This window comes from Dermacentor silvarum, chromosome 9, assembly GCF_013339745.2.
Source record: "Dermacentor silvarum isolate Dsil-2018 chromosome 9, BIME_Dsil_1.4, whole genome shotgun sequence".
Classification (NCBI taxonomy): domain Eukaryota; kingdom Metazoa; phylum Arthropoda; class Arachnida; order Ixodida; family Ixodidae; genus Dermacentor; species Dermacentor silvarum.
In genome coordinates this window covers 129,648,322-129,666,026 of record NC_051162.1, presented here as the reverse complement: position 1 = coordinate 129,666,026, position 17,705 = coordinate 129,648,322, and the positions used below count along the sequence as shown (strand labels likewise).

Sequence of the window (17,705 nt, the reverse complement as noted above, 5' to 3'; positions counted from 1 at the left end):
AAATGTACACCGTATTTCATAAAGTACACAATCGTAGCAATATCAAAAATAAAGCGCAATTCACAAAACCTCCACAGCGCAGTTAGAGTGTGAAACGATCATTGGGTACAAACAAATCAGTGTAGCTCGAAAGGAAAGTTTCGTGAATTCGGCTCCTAAATTGTGCAAGGAAACGTGACGGAAAATGCGTGCCCGGAGAGTAGCGGTCATTGTTGCGGGAAAATAATTTATTTCAACGCATTAAATCATCCGCCAGTATATCACAAAAGAGAGAGAGAGAGAGTGGACAGCAGGTTCCGTAAAACCGAGTTTCCAGCACCGGGACGAATTACCGACGATTAAGGCATTTGCAATAGGTGGTCCCACTCTACGTGCTGAAGTACAACCGCGAGTGATTGCAATGCACAATGAAATGCAATAAAGCACTATTGGTGAAAAACCACAGTGTCAGAATTGCATGCCAGTAAACCGTAATTGTCAAATGTCAGTGACCCGGTGCTGTAGCCCAGTGCCCGTATAGCGTTGCGCTGCTGAGCTCCAGGTCGCGGGTTCAAACCCGGCCTCAGCGGCCACATTTTGATTGCGGATACATTTCGAAACACTCGTGTACATTGACTTAGGTGCACGTTAAAAAAAAGAGAAAAAAAATCAGGTGGTTGAAATTAATTTGGAGTCCTCAACTACGACGTGCCTCACGATCATATCGTGGTTATGGCACATGGAACCTAGAAAAATATTTTTTTTAATGTGTCAGTATTTCTAAAAAAGTATTTTCATCTGCATGATCTGTCAGCGCTACTCCAGACAAAGACTAAAACGAAGAGACGATCACAGGCTGAAGGAGGGATGAATTGCGAGTGCGTAAATCAGCCATCCATAACTCTAACCTAGGATGTATTTTACTTTTTAGATCAGGTTTAATCCCACGTGATGTGTGTGGTGCTGCAGTACAAGGTGTTGATTGTAGTTTTGGTTTTCCTGCTTTGGTGCAATCCGTGTTCTATACGGGGTGAACATTTTAACAGCGTAAGCTGTTATGGGCTCATTACAATAGCAGTTTCTGGTCGCGATGATGCCGCTGCCGCCCCGTAGTCGCTATCGCCGGAAATGCGAAAAAAAAAGTACCCGCTCTCCGCCGGGATCAAACCCAGGTCCGCCGCTTGGGAGTCGGATATTTTAACACTGAGCCACGCAAGCTCTTGCTATCAACGTCAGAAAAAGGCCCTATAAACGCGCCCTAGGCAAGCGCGCAGGCGCAGACGACCCGAGCCTCCGCCAGTATGGTGGCGCCATCTAGTTAACGTGCCTGCAACCGCCGCGTTCGACGAGATGCGATTCAGACGCGATGCGATTCAGACGAGGTGCGCAATCAACGCTACCCGATGTTAGATGTGCGCCACGTATTCTGGGTACCTCTTCGGTACACGCTATGCGTCTCCTCGCAAGGTACGAACCGCTGCTGAAGGAGCGAATGGTAGAGCTATGTGCGCGGCTACAACCAGGCATCATCGGGCTCAGCAGACTGCTGTGCAGAGATCATTAGAAGCCGCAGCTCGCCGTCTGCGCCGGGCGGACAGTTGATGATTATTGGATGTTATTGGCGCAAGGGCCATGTGTGGCCAAAGAGCGCCAAGGCAATGCTAATTAGTTGTCAATGAAGCATGAGCTGTGAATTTTGAAGGGTAGATGTCACACGGCTGTATAGAGGCCTAAAAACATAAGTGCGTAGAATATATATGCATTAAAACTATGAGAATGACACGTGAGGTGTGAGACGTGCGGTGGTCATAAAAGATATGCACTGAGATGATTTAGAGAGATGTAGGTGTCAGCAGCACTAATGCCTCAGCAGGGCCCTTGAACGCAAGGGCCTAGAAGCACGTGCTCTGCAAAAACGTATTACCGTAGCAGCACCCTCCAGGTGGAGGACGTGCTACGAATCCCTTGGGTGTATAACATCCAGTACACCAACATCGTTTATAAAAGCTAAGATTGATTTACTTTCAAAGAGTGGGTCATTTCCTAAGAACATTGCTGGGTGTAGTGGGACTTGTTGACGGTATGGTAAACGAAAGTACTTTTTCCTGTGAGCCTCTAATGCATGACATTCTAGCAATACGTGAAGGACAGTTAACGTCGTGCCACATTTTCCACAGGTAGGTGGCTCGTCACCAGTCAACAGGTAGGAGTGTGTGCCATATGTGTGGCCTATTCGAAGTCTACAGATGATGACCTCTGTTCGCCGAGTTTTTGATATAGGTGGCCAGTTTCCTAGTTGTGGCTTAATGACATGCAGCTTGTTTGATGTTTCATTGTCCCATGAGCGTTGCCAATAGTTCCTTAGGCTTTTTCTTAGAAAAGGTTTTAAGTCTAAGGCAGGGACAGCTACAGAGGAGGAATTCATGTCTTTTGCTGCTATGGACGTGGCTGCTTCGTCAGCGAGCATATTTCCCTCGATGTCTCTGTGTCCAGGGACCCAACATATTATTATATGTTGATTACACAAGTATGTTACACACAGGAGTGAGTAAAGGTCATTCAATACAGGATTTTTACTTTTATGAAATGAACTTAAGTATCTTACAACACTTAGGGAGTCTGTGTATATAATGGCTTTTTGTAGCTTTGTTTTTTTAATATGTTTAACGGCCGACCAAACTGCGTGTGCTTCAGCAGTAAAGATGCTCGTTTCCGTGTGCAGAACATCTGATTCGGAGAAAGAAGGTCCGAGTGCTGCGTAAGACACACCAGCATGTGATCTTGATGCGTCGGTGTAGTACTCCGGGCATGAGTATTTCGCCTGAAGTTCTAGAAAGTGCATCTTAATATGTGCTTCTGGGGCGTGCTTGGTGACCTCAGTAAACGATGTGTCACATTCTATGGGCTGCCACTGCCACGGCGGTAACAACTTTGCTGGGGGCATGAGACGTTGTTCAAGGAGTTGTACACCTACTTCTTTGCTGAGGCTCCGCACACGCAACGAGAAAGGCTCTCTCGCTGCAGGTCGATTCTGAAAGAGTGTGGTACTAGTCGTGTCATTTATGGTCGAATATGCCGGATGTTCAGAGTTGGCATTTACCTTTAGAAAATATGTGAAGCTGGAGTATGTCCTTTGTAGGTGGAGTGACCACTCATTTGCCTCTACGTAGAGGCTTGCCACAGGACTTGTCCTAAAAGCACCTGTGGCCAAGCGGATGCCCAGATGGTGCACGGAATCCAGCATTTTTAGCGCGCTGGGCGTAGCAGACTGGTAGAATATAGCCCCATAGTCTAATCGTGTATGTATAAGGCTCTTATATAGGTTCATGAGGCATTTCCTATCACTACCCCACGTTGTGTGCGACAAAAGTTTAAGAATTTTCATTGTCTTTAAGCATTTGTTCTTAAGATACTTTATGTGTGGGATGAATGTAAGCTTGGTGTCTAGTATTACGCCTAAAAATTTGTACTCGGTACTTACAGGTATCCGCTGTCCATACAGTTCTACGTCAGGATAAGCGTTCAATCCTCTGTTTCGTGTAAAAAGAACACAACAGCTTTTATTCGGGTTGAGCTTAAAGCCATTTTCATCAGCCCATTTGGAGACTTTGTTGAGACCGAGCTGAACCTGTCGCTCACAGATAGCCAGGTTGCACGACCGAAATCCTATCTGTACGTCATCTACGTATACCGAATAAAACATACTGCGTGGAATGAATGAATGCAAGGAATTCATCTTTACAATGAAAAGCGTACAACTAAGTACTCCACACTGTGGAACCCCGGTTTCCTGAATAAAAGGTCTGGACAGAGTACTGCCAATTCTAACTCGTAAAGTACGGTTAGACAGGTAACTTTCTATAACACTAAGCATGCTTCCCCGAATACCCATCTCGGACATATCCCGCAATATTCCAAAGCGCCACGTTGTGTCGTAGGCCCTTTCCATGTCGAGGACTACGGATAAGAAAAACTGCTTATGGACAAAAGCGTTTCGGATATTTGCCTCGATACGTACTAGATGGTCGGTTGTTGACCGGCCTTCTCTAAAGCCACACTGGTATGGATCGAGCAGTTTGTTTGATTCGAGGAAATGCAGGAGACGGCAGTTAATCATTTTTTCAAATAGCTTACACAGGCAACTCGTGAGTGCTATTGGTCGATAGCTTGTCACTAAAGAAGGGTCCTTCCCTGCTTCAGAACCGGGACGACAATTGCTTCTTTCCATGTAGAAGGAATGTACCCAGCAGCCCATATTTTATTAAAAAGTGTGAGTAGAGTCATTTGGGTGTCTGTGTGGAGGTATTTGACCATATCATAGACGACTTTGTCAGGACCCGGAGCAGAGCTCTGACATTTCTTTAAGGAGGCTCTTAACTCGGCAATGGTAAAAGGGCTATTGTAGGGTTCGATCCGTCTGCACTTGCGATCTAATGGCATGCGTTCTATTTGTTCTTTGTGTTTAAGGAATGACTGCGTATAATTCATTGAGCTAGATACGTACTCGAAGTGCTCCCCGAGAGCGTTAGCCTGGTCTTCCAGGCTATTTCCATAGTCATTTACCAGAGGCAAAGAGTGGGTTGATTGCCCCTTAAGCTTTTTTAGTCCACTCCACACTTTTGTTTCCTGTGTATAGGAATTAATTCCCGAGGCAAACTTCTCCCAGCTGGTCCTCTTTGCTTGTCGCCGCGTCCTTCGCCCCTGTGATTTAATCTGTTTAAATTCGATTAGGTTTTCCGCAGTAGGACATTTCCGTAGTTTGCCCCAGGCTTTATTTTGTCTCCTTCGTGCCTGTCTGCAATCGTCATTCCACCAGGGAACCCGTCTTTTGGATGTAGTCCCATTTGTCTGAGGAATGAACTTCTCAGCTGCGTCAATGATAAAAGCGGTAAAATATGATACGGCATCATCTATACTAAAGTTACTTATAAAATCTTGTGATAGGTAGGTGGATTCCTTAAAACATTTCCAATCCGCTGAGGCTAGTTTCCAGCGAGAGACATGTGGAGGGGGGTCACGTTGCGTTACCAAGTTTAGACTTACTGGGAAGTGGTCACTTCCATATGGATTTTTGATGACATGCCATTCTAAATCAGAGAAAAGGGAGGCAGAGCCAATCGATAGGTCAATTGATGAGTATGAATTGTGATGGAGATTATAATAGGTCGGCTCCTTCTTATTGAAGAGGCACGCACCGGAGTTTAAAAGGAAGCTTTCTATGAGTCGACCACGTGCGTCGCATCGCGAGTCGCCCCACAGCGTGTTGTGGTCATTAAAATCTCCCACGAGCATGTAAGGCTCGGGAAGCTGATCAACAAGGTTATGAAGGTCTGTTTTTTGAAGATTATGGATCGGGGGTATATAAATGGAACATACCGTGACCAATTTATTAAAAAGGATAGCCCGTACAGACACTGCCTCAAGGGGCGTCCGAAGGGCGACGTGTCGACAAGCTACGGACTTGTCGGCAACTATTGCTACACCGCCAGAGGCGTTAGCCTCGTTACGGTCTTTTCGGAAGATGGTGTAATTCTGAAGAAAGTTCGTGTTTGTAGGCTTCAGAAGTGTCTCTTGAACACACAGCAACTTTGGATTATGTTTGTGTAGGAGTTCTCTTATATCGTCGAGGTTGTGAATAAGTCCTCTAACATTCCATTGTAGTATTTGTGTCTCCATAATGAAGAAAGTGTTTTTGTGCTGTGTGTTCGGAAGATAGACTAGCTCACGGTGCCTTTTCCAGGCGCCGTGACGCGAGGTTTCTCTTTTCTGGAGCGGTCCAGAGATTCCCGCCGCTCCTTCGGCGCTGGCGGCGCCGTCTGGCCGGTTGTTGTGTCCATCGCCTCTTGCGAGGCGCTGGACACGCGCTCTTGCGAGCGGTTGGTTTGACGTGACTGCCTCGTCTCGTGGGACGAGACCCTTGAAGCCACCAGCCCGGAGGTCGATGGCCCCTTGTTCTGAGATGGCGGAGCAGCGCTAGCTGCAGCCGCCGAGGGAGCGGATGGCGTCGCTGGTGGCTCACTGCGTGTGGGCCGGCCAGCCGCCGGAAACCGTTGTGTCGCTGCCCCCTGACGCGCCACATCGGCAAAGGTATTCTTTGGCAGGTATGAAGCCCGCCTACGTGCCTCCTTAAATGATATGTTATCTTTTACTTTGATTGCTACTATTTCTTTTTCTCTTTTCCAGGTTGGGCACGACCGCGAGTATGCGGCGTGCTCTCCATCACAGTTTACGCAGTGTAGGTCATTCTTGCAAGTTTCAGATGCATGTTCATGTGCGCTGCATTTAGCACAGGTCACTCGACCTCGGCAGTTCTGGGAACTATGGCCAAATCTTTGACATTTGAAGCATCTCAGCGGGTTTGGCACGTACGGCCTGACACGGATTTTTATATAGCCTGTTTCGATACTTTCAGGACACATACTTGAGCCGAAGGTTAGAATAAGATGCTTTGTTGGGATTTCTTTACCATCCCGCCTCAACTTGATCCTTTTGACATCGATTACGTTCTGGTCGCTCCAGCCCTCTAGAAGTTCTGTCTCAGTGAGTTCCATCAAGTCATCGTCTGAAACGACACCACGGGTGGTGTTCAATGTGCGGTGCGGGGTAATTGTCAGTGGAATGTCCCCAAACGAGACTAGATTTGGCAGCTTTTCGTGTTGCTTCTTATCACGGAGTTCCAAAAGGAGGTCACCGCTGGCCAATTTCGTGACTTTATAACCTGGGCCAAGAGCATCTGTGAGACATTTCGCCACAAGGAACGGCGAGATGATTCTGACTGTTTTTTCCTGTTTTTCACTATGGATAACATGATAGCGGGGGAAAACTTCTTTTTGGGTACCAAAAAATTTGAACACTTCTTCGGTGCGCCCCCTTTTATGGGGGCGATCAGGGAGTGGTGGAAAGTTCCAAGCCATATGTGAGTGTGTATGCTTTCGGCAGTAACGCCAGCCACCCACCATGGAGCCCAACAAGGGGACGCCGCAAAACATGTAAAACAAGCCCTGCAAACGCCAGCTGTACGTTACTGCTATAACCTAATATGATATAACCTAGTTTGGTTACGTCACACATGGTTAACCCTCGCTGCCTAGAAGATAGGAAATAAATATAAGAGAGGAGAAGACAGGAAAGATTGAAAGAGAGAGAAAGACAAAGAGTGGAGAGGAGGACAGGAAAAGGCAACTACCGATTTCCCCCGGGTGGGTCAGTCCGGGGGTGCCGTCTACGTGAAGCCGAGGCCAAAGGGGTGTGTTGCCTCCGCCGAGGGGCCATAAAGGTCCAAGCACTCAGCATCGGCTCAACCCCCAGGATCCCCTTTTCCCCGGACACGGCTAAGCCACACACGGTTAAGCGTGGAAGGGTCCGACCCTCGTGTGCTCGGGTCCGTGGTGTCGCAACACACCAAACGCCTGCTGACGCAGACGCCCCTGCGGGGCGGGCGGACAGTTCAGATCGTTCTCGCCAAAATCGAGGCGAAGACACTTTTCCGCGAAGACCTTGTTGTGCGTGGTGCCGAAATTGGAGCTACTCTTGCGCCGCTCAACCAGCTTACGCTGTGACTGTGCTGCGTGTGCCACGCAGGCCTGTGACTTTTTTAATTTTCACAGAATTTTTAAAAACCGCCTGTTGCTGCTAACGTAATTATATATAGTCCTTAAGCTGGATTATTCAGACAGGTGGACATTACTTGCACGAGAGACTAAAACACGCATACAACTAATTAACAAGACTTCAATAATTAACTTCTTAATTAGTTACTTTACGTCACACATGGAAATTTACGAATTGTAGCCGCTGAGTTTGAATGAATGAATGAATTTCCAGGAGATACCCGCATATCTTCGAAGTTTGGAAATATGCGCCACAAAACTCACCGTAAAAGTATTGTGTTCCACTTACATTTTTAACAAAGCGCTCTTTTGTGCATTGAAGCGCAAAAGTAGCTGGAACGCCCATGTATTAATTGCGTCCCACACTTCGGGAAATAATATCTCGAAACTGGTGCCATCCTGAAAATTCATTTCAAGTGGATAGGTCTCGCAAACTCACCCGATACAATTCTCGAATTGCAATATGTCCATCAAATAATTAATTAGGAAGTTAATTAGCGAATTTTTGTTAATTATCTTAATGTTTTTTTATTTCTCGTGCTAGTAATTTCCGCCTCTTCGAATAAACCAGCTCAAGGACAATATTTACGCTATCTACCACAGACCATTTTAAAGAACTCCGCAAACAGAAAAATGATCACCCCGCATATATAGACCACGTGTGTGCATTAGAGCGTCAATTGGTAGAAAGTGTCTGCGATTGTCTCTTCTATTTCGTCATCGTCTGTTGTTGCGCTGAGAGATTGTTAACATATTTCAACCCACTCGGTTGTCGTTACTAGTGTTTACAACTGCAGTTAAGCAGGGGGGGGGGGGGGGGGAGGTAGTTTGTGTCTACCTAGTGGACCTGTCCATTTCGTCTGCTGCTGAAGTTCTGATTGGCTGGGCTGGGTCACGCGTTAGAAGGAGATAGGCACCACAGCCAATCAGCGCTTTAGCAGCACACGTAATGGACATGTTCACTAGGAGGACTCTTACAACATACCCTCCAGTAGAATGGTAACTCAGTAACCAACTCGGGCTTCAACAAATCTTTCTCCTAGGCTGGGTTCACCTCACGACGGGCATGGCAGTTCGACGAACTGCAGTGGCGCGGACGGCTACATGATGAGCCCAACTGCTGGAGGAGCCCGCTCCTTCTCGTTCTCACAGTGTAGCAAGGACGCTATTAATAAATTTCTGCGGTAAGTAAACTCAACGCCGTTTTGTTATACCAGCTGCTTCCTTTCTTTTTAATTCGAGCAGATCTTTTAGAAGTTACCTGTGATAGTGCTGTCGGCGCTTCTTCAGGTTGATTGCTCAAAGAGACAGCAGTTGCCAGAACGAGAAACAAAAGTGGCCAGGCACCTCATTAAAAACAATAATTGAATAATAAATTTATTGATCTTAGGGCACATGTTTTAATTGGGAAATTGAAGCTAAGCTGAAATGATTTCACGTCTACCTGGCAAACATTCTAAATATCTGTGGCACCACTTTCGGCAGATCCGTCCTTAAAATGCGCTACGAAATACATTGCATTCCAGCTAAGAGTTTCCTAACAGTGTCTCTTTTGAAGCGCCGGAAAATCTTACTTGGAGCATCAATGTACGCTCATTTTTCAGCGAATCATGGAGACGATTGAGATCCCGAAAGTGGGGCTAGTCTTCAAGATTTCTGGTAAGCGGGCTTCAATTTCAGAATTGAAACATGTGCCTTAAAGTGAACAAATCAACAAATAGTGAAGTTAGTTGATTAGCCACCTGGACATTGTAATTTTCGGTGCATGCCTGCTATTTCAGTTATTATACTTGAACCAACACCACCTCATGTTGTCTGAACATAGGAAAAAACAAAAAAAGAAAAAGCAAACCAAACGTTCCGGTATATAAGGACATCTCGCAAGCGAAAGAAAGCTCTCTCACTATAAATTATTTACAAAGGACAAATTAATTGTTTGCACTTCGTTTTGAATGTTGTTATGGCTGCAATTATTACTTTGGAGGTCGTCCAATAGATGTATTAGCCGTGCTTCTTAATTATATACAGGTTAAATGGTTCCGTGTGCCTGAAAACTAATACGAATCCTGAAGTCATCGTGCTTCCGAGCAAAACTGCGAAACTGCCGGGAGAACTATTGAACGGAACAAAACTCTGCGTGAAGCACTTCTCTACATATAAGAACGTCACCTACGTTAAGGTGAGACATCTTTCTTTGCCTCGACAGTCACTTCGTCATCGCAGCATCCGATTAACCACTTCGGGCACGTAAGTTTCTTTTTTAAAAGTTAAGATCTCTTCTCTTTTGCCTACAGCGTGATTCTGACCTGCGTAGATGCAAGTTACGGTGTCAGTTGGGACCCCGAATTCAAAGACTCAAAGACGCCCTCGACGGGACTCCTTGCGACAGTACTCACCCGCAAATGGTAACAAGCTGTTTTTTCAGTTTAGTCACGCGCACTTTCAGAGAAGTTCAAGAAAACATTTCGAAGCTAGTTCTTTACCAAGTGCAATGTTCTGAACTGCCACTTTTGCCTTTACTTAGCAGCATAATTATCATCACAGCGGCCGTCAAAACCTAAATTCATAAAACAAAAATAAATTACGCACTTTCTAGCCAAGAAACCCCATTTTACGGTAGCTTCGCTCACCCAAGTCCGGCCGATTTCCTAGGCTCATCCATCTGAGATTCAATATCTGTCACAGGTGGCAGTGTTTATATTCATGTTTTATAAACCCTGCTCCGTTACTACACGGGCAATCAACTTTCTTATAAGTTGATATCAGATTTCGCTTAATCTCACCTGGAATACAGGGTACCCTAACAAGTTCTCTATTCCATTTTGTTCTATAGAGTTATCTCACGACAAGCCTTTTAGTTTGCTTACCACTGCGTGTCGCGCTGTCCTCAGTATCCCAATAAAGCGACACACCGTTGCCTTCCGCACAGACGCGTGCGAAACGGGCGACGTTGGGCTGTTGGGTTCATCTTAGCGAGGCAACAGAGCGAGAAACGAAGACTTATACAGACACAACGCGAGCCATGAATAACAACTGCCTTTGTTTATGTATAGCGCCGGACAATAGACAAGTACCGTGGAACTTACCTCATTCGAATAAGCTCCATGGAACTTAATTAACGGAGCTTATTTACGTGGAGCTTAAATTTGAACTTATTTACATGGTTTGTTAGCACTCGTGTGGTGCCTGTCTCAGTCTTCGTTCCTCGCGCTGTTTCCGCGCTAGCACAAAATGTAGTTTCTTTTTGACGGTGTCCTCAAAGCTAAAAACAAATTGATGCGTAATTCATACAGAAACGGTTATTGAATTGAAAGAAAATAAAACATTGGCGCCATGGTCATACACGCGAATTGCTTTGCTATTACTGCACTATAGCTGCTTTTTTGTTGCTCTGTATTTTGCATGCTTCTCTCTTCCTCTCTCTGTTCGGCAATTTTACACCGTACTTTCTTGCGCGCCATAACATTTGCTTGACAGTGAGCGCTTGTCCGTTCCTTGCGTTTGCCCTGTCCTATGCGCTACTTGTTGGGCAATAGCCACCCTAAGTTAGCACTCTTTCTATTTTACCTTTTCCAGAAATGCAAGGAAGGAGTCTGCAAGCAATGGTGACAGACGACTGCCTTAAGTGGTGTAATTCTGGTGCTGTGGTAAAGGCCCACGCCACGTCTGTTGATCAAAACCTAATACGGACATACGGGTTAACGGAAATGAATATTGCTCGCCCCCGAACCCGTACTCTCACCTTCTCGTCTTTTTTTTTTCACTCACCACCGTAGACTGGAACAGCCTTCCCCACGTCATCGTGGCCATCACCAATCCACACGCCTTCACTGACGCTGTCAGAGCTCACTGCTCATCTTGAACGGTCAACGTGTCTCCCTTTTTGTACACCCACCCCTTATGTAACACCCCCACAGTGGGGCCTTTAAGGTAATAAAGTGGAAGTGAAATGAATAAACGTTCACTTTTCTCCATATAGGAACATAGTTAAGTAGCACGGTGAATAAAATGACTCTGATCACCGCTGTAGTAAGCGAGCTACGGAGGGAAACTGTTCATTTATCCTGTAACGACTTCGCAACAAAAAATAAGGTATAGTAAAAGGTGTCTAAAAGAATAAGATAAAAAACTCTAACAAAAGTTATTGCTATAATAAACACTTTCTTTCTATTTCTGATTTGTTTCTTTGCTTGTTTGTTTATTTGTTTATTTCCCTCTTTATTTCGCTCACGCCATTATCTTCTTGTGTCGCTTATATCGTTCTGGCGCATGGAGTTTGCCGATGCCAGGGTGGCGCATTAAATCGCACGTTATGCTAGGAAGCAGATAGGGTGCCTTCTCTAGTAGTCTGAGTACTTCCGACGTGTTTGCTTACTACGGCGCTCAGACTTCAAGTGACATCTATAGTGACCCCGTCGACATCGGTATAATTAAGACTTAAGTGTATTACTTTGATTGCAAAAAAAGTATGCTTCATTCTTAGGCCTAATTTCGGTAACCTTCCTCACCTTGGTAAGGAAACCTCAATTGCGGCTAGGCCACCTTACGTCAATTCTGAAAACTTCTTTACTGAGCCGCCCTTAGTGAAGGCTTTCGTAGTGCTCCCGTTTCTCGCTTTTTGACGTGAAACGTCTTTAAAATCGGTCAGACGGGGTCGCACGCTAAAACCGCGTGTAGCGAAGACATGTCGTACCATTATCGCTTGTATCTTTGCAACCGTTCAGCCCACGCGCCTTACTTTGGTATCACTGTGTGGAGGAAATAGGCCATTTCTCTTGAGTGCACAGATGGCGTCGTTTTCACACCCCACGTGACGCAGTAGGAGCTAAATTTAGCTTCTCACGCGGCGTTCAAGAGTGGCGTAGTTCGTCAGTACATCTGTCCATCCCAGCGGGAGTGGCAGCATTCGAGATAGCTCAGTAGGCCATAGTAGGTATATAATTTATAAAACTCATAGCGAGGGTCATCAGGAGTTACAAAGCCTACAAGCGTGCGATTTGTTGCAGAAATTTCAGGCTTCCTTGGCCTGGAATTCAGCCATCTGGCTGACTAAAGGTGCGGCCTAGCGCGTGCGTCATTGGGAACGTGACGGCGCAGCCAATGGGGAAGAGGTGGTGCCACGTCATGAGTGGGTAAAATTAGCGCGCTGCCTCCCACGCGTCTCTTGCTCTTCTGATTTCATCGGCGCTGTGTCTACTGCGATGAAGCGTCTACCTCAGCGGCAGCTGTGAAACGTGGTCACCCAAGGAAGTACGTCGCAGAAGAAAAAGCCAGGGAACACAAATTGGTTTTCCTAATAATGCGATCGAAATTAAGCAATATTTAGAATCCTGGTCCTACTTTTGCCCATTTTTACGGGAATGTACTAAAGCTACAAAGCTGCGGTTTAAAACTAGTAAAGGTACACGAATGAAACTTTAATTGCGTCCTAAATGTGAATCCCTTGAACTCTAATTTATCCAAACATTAGCTTCCTTGAGCGTGAAGTTGCCGGGCTGTTTACAACAGAAGTTGCGATATTTCAGCAATCTTCAAAAGCAAATTATCCAAGAAGTTAAAACTCAACATTATTTTGCTGCGTCTAGGAAATAGATAAATATGTCCTAAAGCTACAGAGCAAGCGGCAATGCAGTAAATGCGGTAGTTTCTTCTAAATATGGTCACAAATGAGACACAGTTCACAAAAACCATGTATCTCATGCTTGTTCTAGAGCATTTATTTCTAAATACCATTAATCAAATTGTTTATAGTATATATAGTTGTAATTTACAAGAATTAAGCTTTTTTATCATATATACGACAAATTTATATCGTAAGTAGAAGAACCACCACGGTTGCTCCAAAAGTACTGAAAACGGGGTGCTCGTGCCGCCGGAGTGGGACCGCCACCTTAAGTGTCTGCCGATTTTTTTCATATTCATCAAATTGTGTTTTTATCACGCGTTATGTGCCTAATATTTCCTGTGTTTGTGTTATATTGCTATATCCCCCTTGCTGTGACGCCAGGACGGGCGATGCAGGCATATAAATAAATAAATAAATAAATAAATAAATAAATAAATAAATAAATAAATAAATAAATAAATAAATAAATAAATAAATAAATAAATAAATAAATAAATAAATAAATAAATAAATAAATAAATAAATAAATAAATAAATAAATAAATAAATAAATAAACGTGTCAGTGCTCGCATATACTAGAAACTTCACTTTTGCTCAGATAAATAGATTACGCACTAAACTTGTGTCGTTGACATTGAGCTCATTCATCCTTTTGAGAGGGAGGGCAGCTGGTACGCGCTTAGTTTTAGGCAACTGGCTCAGCAGGTGAACCGCGAGAGAAGAAAGACAGAACGAGCGCCATGGTCTAGTCATATCTTGTGTCATCGGGGGCTACTTTGTACTTGCTTTCTGGCGCTGCCTGCATGCCAGACATTGAAAAATAAGTTCAATGTGGCTTTGACGTTTCTGGTTTGTTTTTCGGGCAAATATTATTAATATTATTCACATAGGATGACGCTGCGTTCATTCTCTACTTCAAATCATCTAATAATCGTGACATGATCTGACAATGATCATGACATCATGACAATGACCACCCCTTATGTAATACCCCTACTAAGTGGTCTTTAAGGAAATAAAAAAAAAAATGAAATGAAATCATGGTAAGCTCGCGAATACACGCAAAGTTGCCGGACGACTGGCTGCTCGAGGCACTTTGCATGTATTCGCGGGCATCTTTCACCCTCGGAAAAACATTTTTATGCAGCACGTATTCTGCAACAGAAAGCTTTATCGGCAGTTCCACATGTTGCTCTACAATTTAACTCATCGACACTTTTCATCTAATTACAATATTTGAGAAGTTGAATAATTAATTAAGCCTAATTGTCTAATTAGGCGGAAAGCAAACAGTAATCTGAGCATCTCCAAGAGACTCCAAACAACATTGCCTTGGTTCGGTCCAGCTACGTTGCATCTGTATATTTTTTAAGATTGGCTAAAGTTACGTGAAAAACACTGCATATGGCATGCAGTATATGTGTGTTATATTGCCACGCCATTCTATCACTAAAGTAGCTCATATCTTGTCTTACATTCTTTTTTCTTGTTTTTTTTTTTTTTTTACAGTGGACTGTTGTATGCTATTATGTTCCAAACTTTGACCAGTTCTTACGGTGGTCTAATACGACACCGGGAAGGAGTAACAAGTGTTGCCTCGGCAAGTGCGAAACCTTTATTCTCCTTCAGACCACGTTAGTGTGCTTTATTCTATTTCCTTTAATATTTGCCCTGTCAATCCGCACATGATTACTATATACATGTCTACTTACGTGTGACATTAACTGGCCTACACACCTCCCTTTTTGTATCGCATACGAGACATCCAACTGCACCTACTGTGACACTTCATACGCGTTTATAGCGAAGCTGTATATGCCTAGGCGAAAACACTCGGGGTCTGACCAAGGAAACCCTCCGGCGGAAATAAACCTATCGAAAACCTATCGACAACTCGAGTCTCGTTCAGTTGGTATATACCAAAATTGGCATGGATGGGTAGGAATGCATGACTAATATGACTGATAGGTCATGACATCAATAACATGACATGCTCGTCAGTTATGTCACGATTAACATTACCAAAATCACGTGTGGCGCATACCCGCATTGGATAAGCGGGTATGAACCAGGGATATGCAGGTATGAGCCAGGGACAAGAAAAAAGAGTGAAAGGAAGAAACAAAGAAGGACGAAAAGAAAGAAAGGACGAAAGAAAATAACAAAGAAGGAAAGAAAGAAATCACGCGTCGCTCATACCCGCATTGGATATGTGGGTATGAGCCACACGTGATTTCGGGCCCGCGATGCGGAGCGCAGGCGGCAATGTCGGGCCGACCCGGTGGCTCGTGCGGCCGAGCTAGACAAATGCCTAACCAACAATTGAGAAAGACATTATTGAACCGTCGCGATTAACCCAGTGATAAACACCGGGGCCGCACATTTTTCAGCTTCGCTGATTTACCATCTGTACGGGGTGCATGGACGGCGTATTTTGTCGATCACTTTCTCCAGAGCTCTGCGCAATATCATCAACAGCGAGTCCGTTTGCACGATATGTTGATCCACTTGTAGGGACGCGATTTATTTTAACGCGATAGCATTCAGAATCCCGCGTTGCAGAAAATCAGGCGTTGGCGTCGGTGTTGGTGTCGGCGTGGGCGCGGGCGCGCCGTCGTCGTTGGCGGAAATAATCATCCCGAATATCCCCCGGCCTGCGCGAGCTCTCCGCGTGGCGCAAGGTGTTAGTGAACAAAATTTCATTTCTCAAAGTAAAATCCGTCAAAAAATCGTAAATTACGACTTAGCCACAACCTACGGATGTGATAGCATTGCATTGTAATTTGAATGTGCGAGAAAACATAATTCAGTTGCTGGAAAGCCTGATAAGCAGCCAGGGATCTTTGAATGTTATCGCGTTCCACTCTTAAAGGCGAAGCTTAAGCGTCCTCCAAATTTTTTGTCGCCAGAATACTAAGTCTGTGGTCACGCCCAGCTAAACAAAGATGTGCTTCGATAGCCCTACCGATTTTCATTGAGGGCAACAACCTGATTAATTTGATTTGATCTGTAGATTTTTCCAAAGTGTATTTACATTCAGAGTTTGCTTTTAGGACTGCTAAAACATAACATTCGTCTGTGCTTATATAACGGTGTTTTATTCCACAGTGGGTTTGAACTGTTATTAAATAACGCGGGTGCATGTGGGATATGCTTTAGCCTTGTTTATCTTTATGCTTACATCCTTTTCCGCACGCTTACTGCTTAGTACATCTCTGTGTCTGTGATATCTGTTTGCCTGTCGTAGGGGGAAAGAGGTCTCAACTTCTGAACTGTATGTTGAGATAACCGAATATGGTGTAGCCCTGCCTTCCAGTTCCTCAGCAGTTAATAATTATCAGAACAAGGTGAAGTGTAAGTTTCACTGTCAAGGACAATAAAAACAATACGGCCGCAAAGTAGTTTTAAGAAGTAGCCTTTATAACCACTATCCCTATTATGTTCACTAGCGGCCTTATAACAGGAACATAGACCCGCAAGTTACGCACGATGGAGACAATAAAACATAGATAAAACGTTCCCCTGAGATTTACTTGGGGGTATCAAAAGTGTCTAGCTCAAACACAGAAGCCAATATACCTGAGCCTGAAAACAACTAGCAGATAAAACGCAAAAAAAAATGCACAAACTGCTTCATCTTCCCTTGTTATGCACCATGCAGTTCTTGCGGTCATCGATATCTCGACGGCACTTCCCATCAAGTGAGACCGGCGATCACCATCGAATGCGTCGAATGAGAAGATTGCAGTGAGGATTGATACGAATGTAGCAATGTAAAATACTTATGCCGGCCTTGTTAAACATTCGCTGAACACGTATCAGTCTTTTCCGCGTTGTCGTTGTTGCCTTTTAACTATGAGTTTTTGCCATAACACAGGCGAAACACAGCAGCTAACTTAGTCTTCTTTCACCCACATGTACAGCATGTTCTATAGCAGTATAAATGATTGACCAAATCATACTGTGGTTCCGGTATTTAATATAGCCATTTATCATCTCCGACTTATCTTTTGACCTAAAGTAAACCGTAATGGCTTTTTAAGACACAGAGCATGCTTTACCAATCATTGCCCGTCTTTTAAAAAAATCTACAAATCAAATCAAATTAATCAGGTTGCTGTCCGCAATAAAAACCGGTAGGGCTGTCAAAGTCCCTACAAGTTGCTCAACTTAACGTGCAAACCAACCTTGGTGCAAACGGACTCGCTGTTATGGTTCATGAGAAAGTGATCGACAAAAGCGTATGAAGTGTCACAGTATGAAATGTCACAGTTGGATGTTACGTATGCGCTACAAAACGCGAGGTGTGCATGTTTTCATCTGAACTATACTGCTCGCGTGTTGTCATATGAGAAAGGTGACACTGACCTGCGCGCGCCTTGATGTCAATAAATGCAATAGCGCATCGTAAACCATAAAGGAACATACACGTGGCGAAGCAAACCGACGCCATGAAATTGATTACGTTAGGAAGGCACTAAGGCCGAAC

General features: G+C 44.5%; 1 long non-coding RNA gene across 1 annotated transcript; it reads left to right on the top strand.

The window, feature by feature from the left end:
* Positions 1 to 9,622: 9,622 nt before the first annotated feature.
* On the top strand, positions 9,623 to 11,434 carry LOC119464994 (uncharacterized). Its single transcript, XR_005194683.2, has 3 exons — positions 9,623 to 9,768; positions 9,884 to 9,994; positions 11,166 to 11,434. It is a non-coding gene; the product is annotated as an uncharacterized LOC119464994 (long non-coding RNA).
* Positions 11,435 to 17,705: the final 6,271 nt, after the last annotated feature.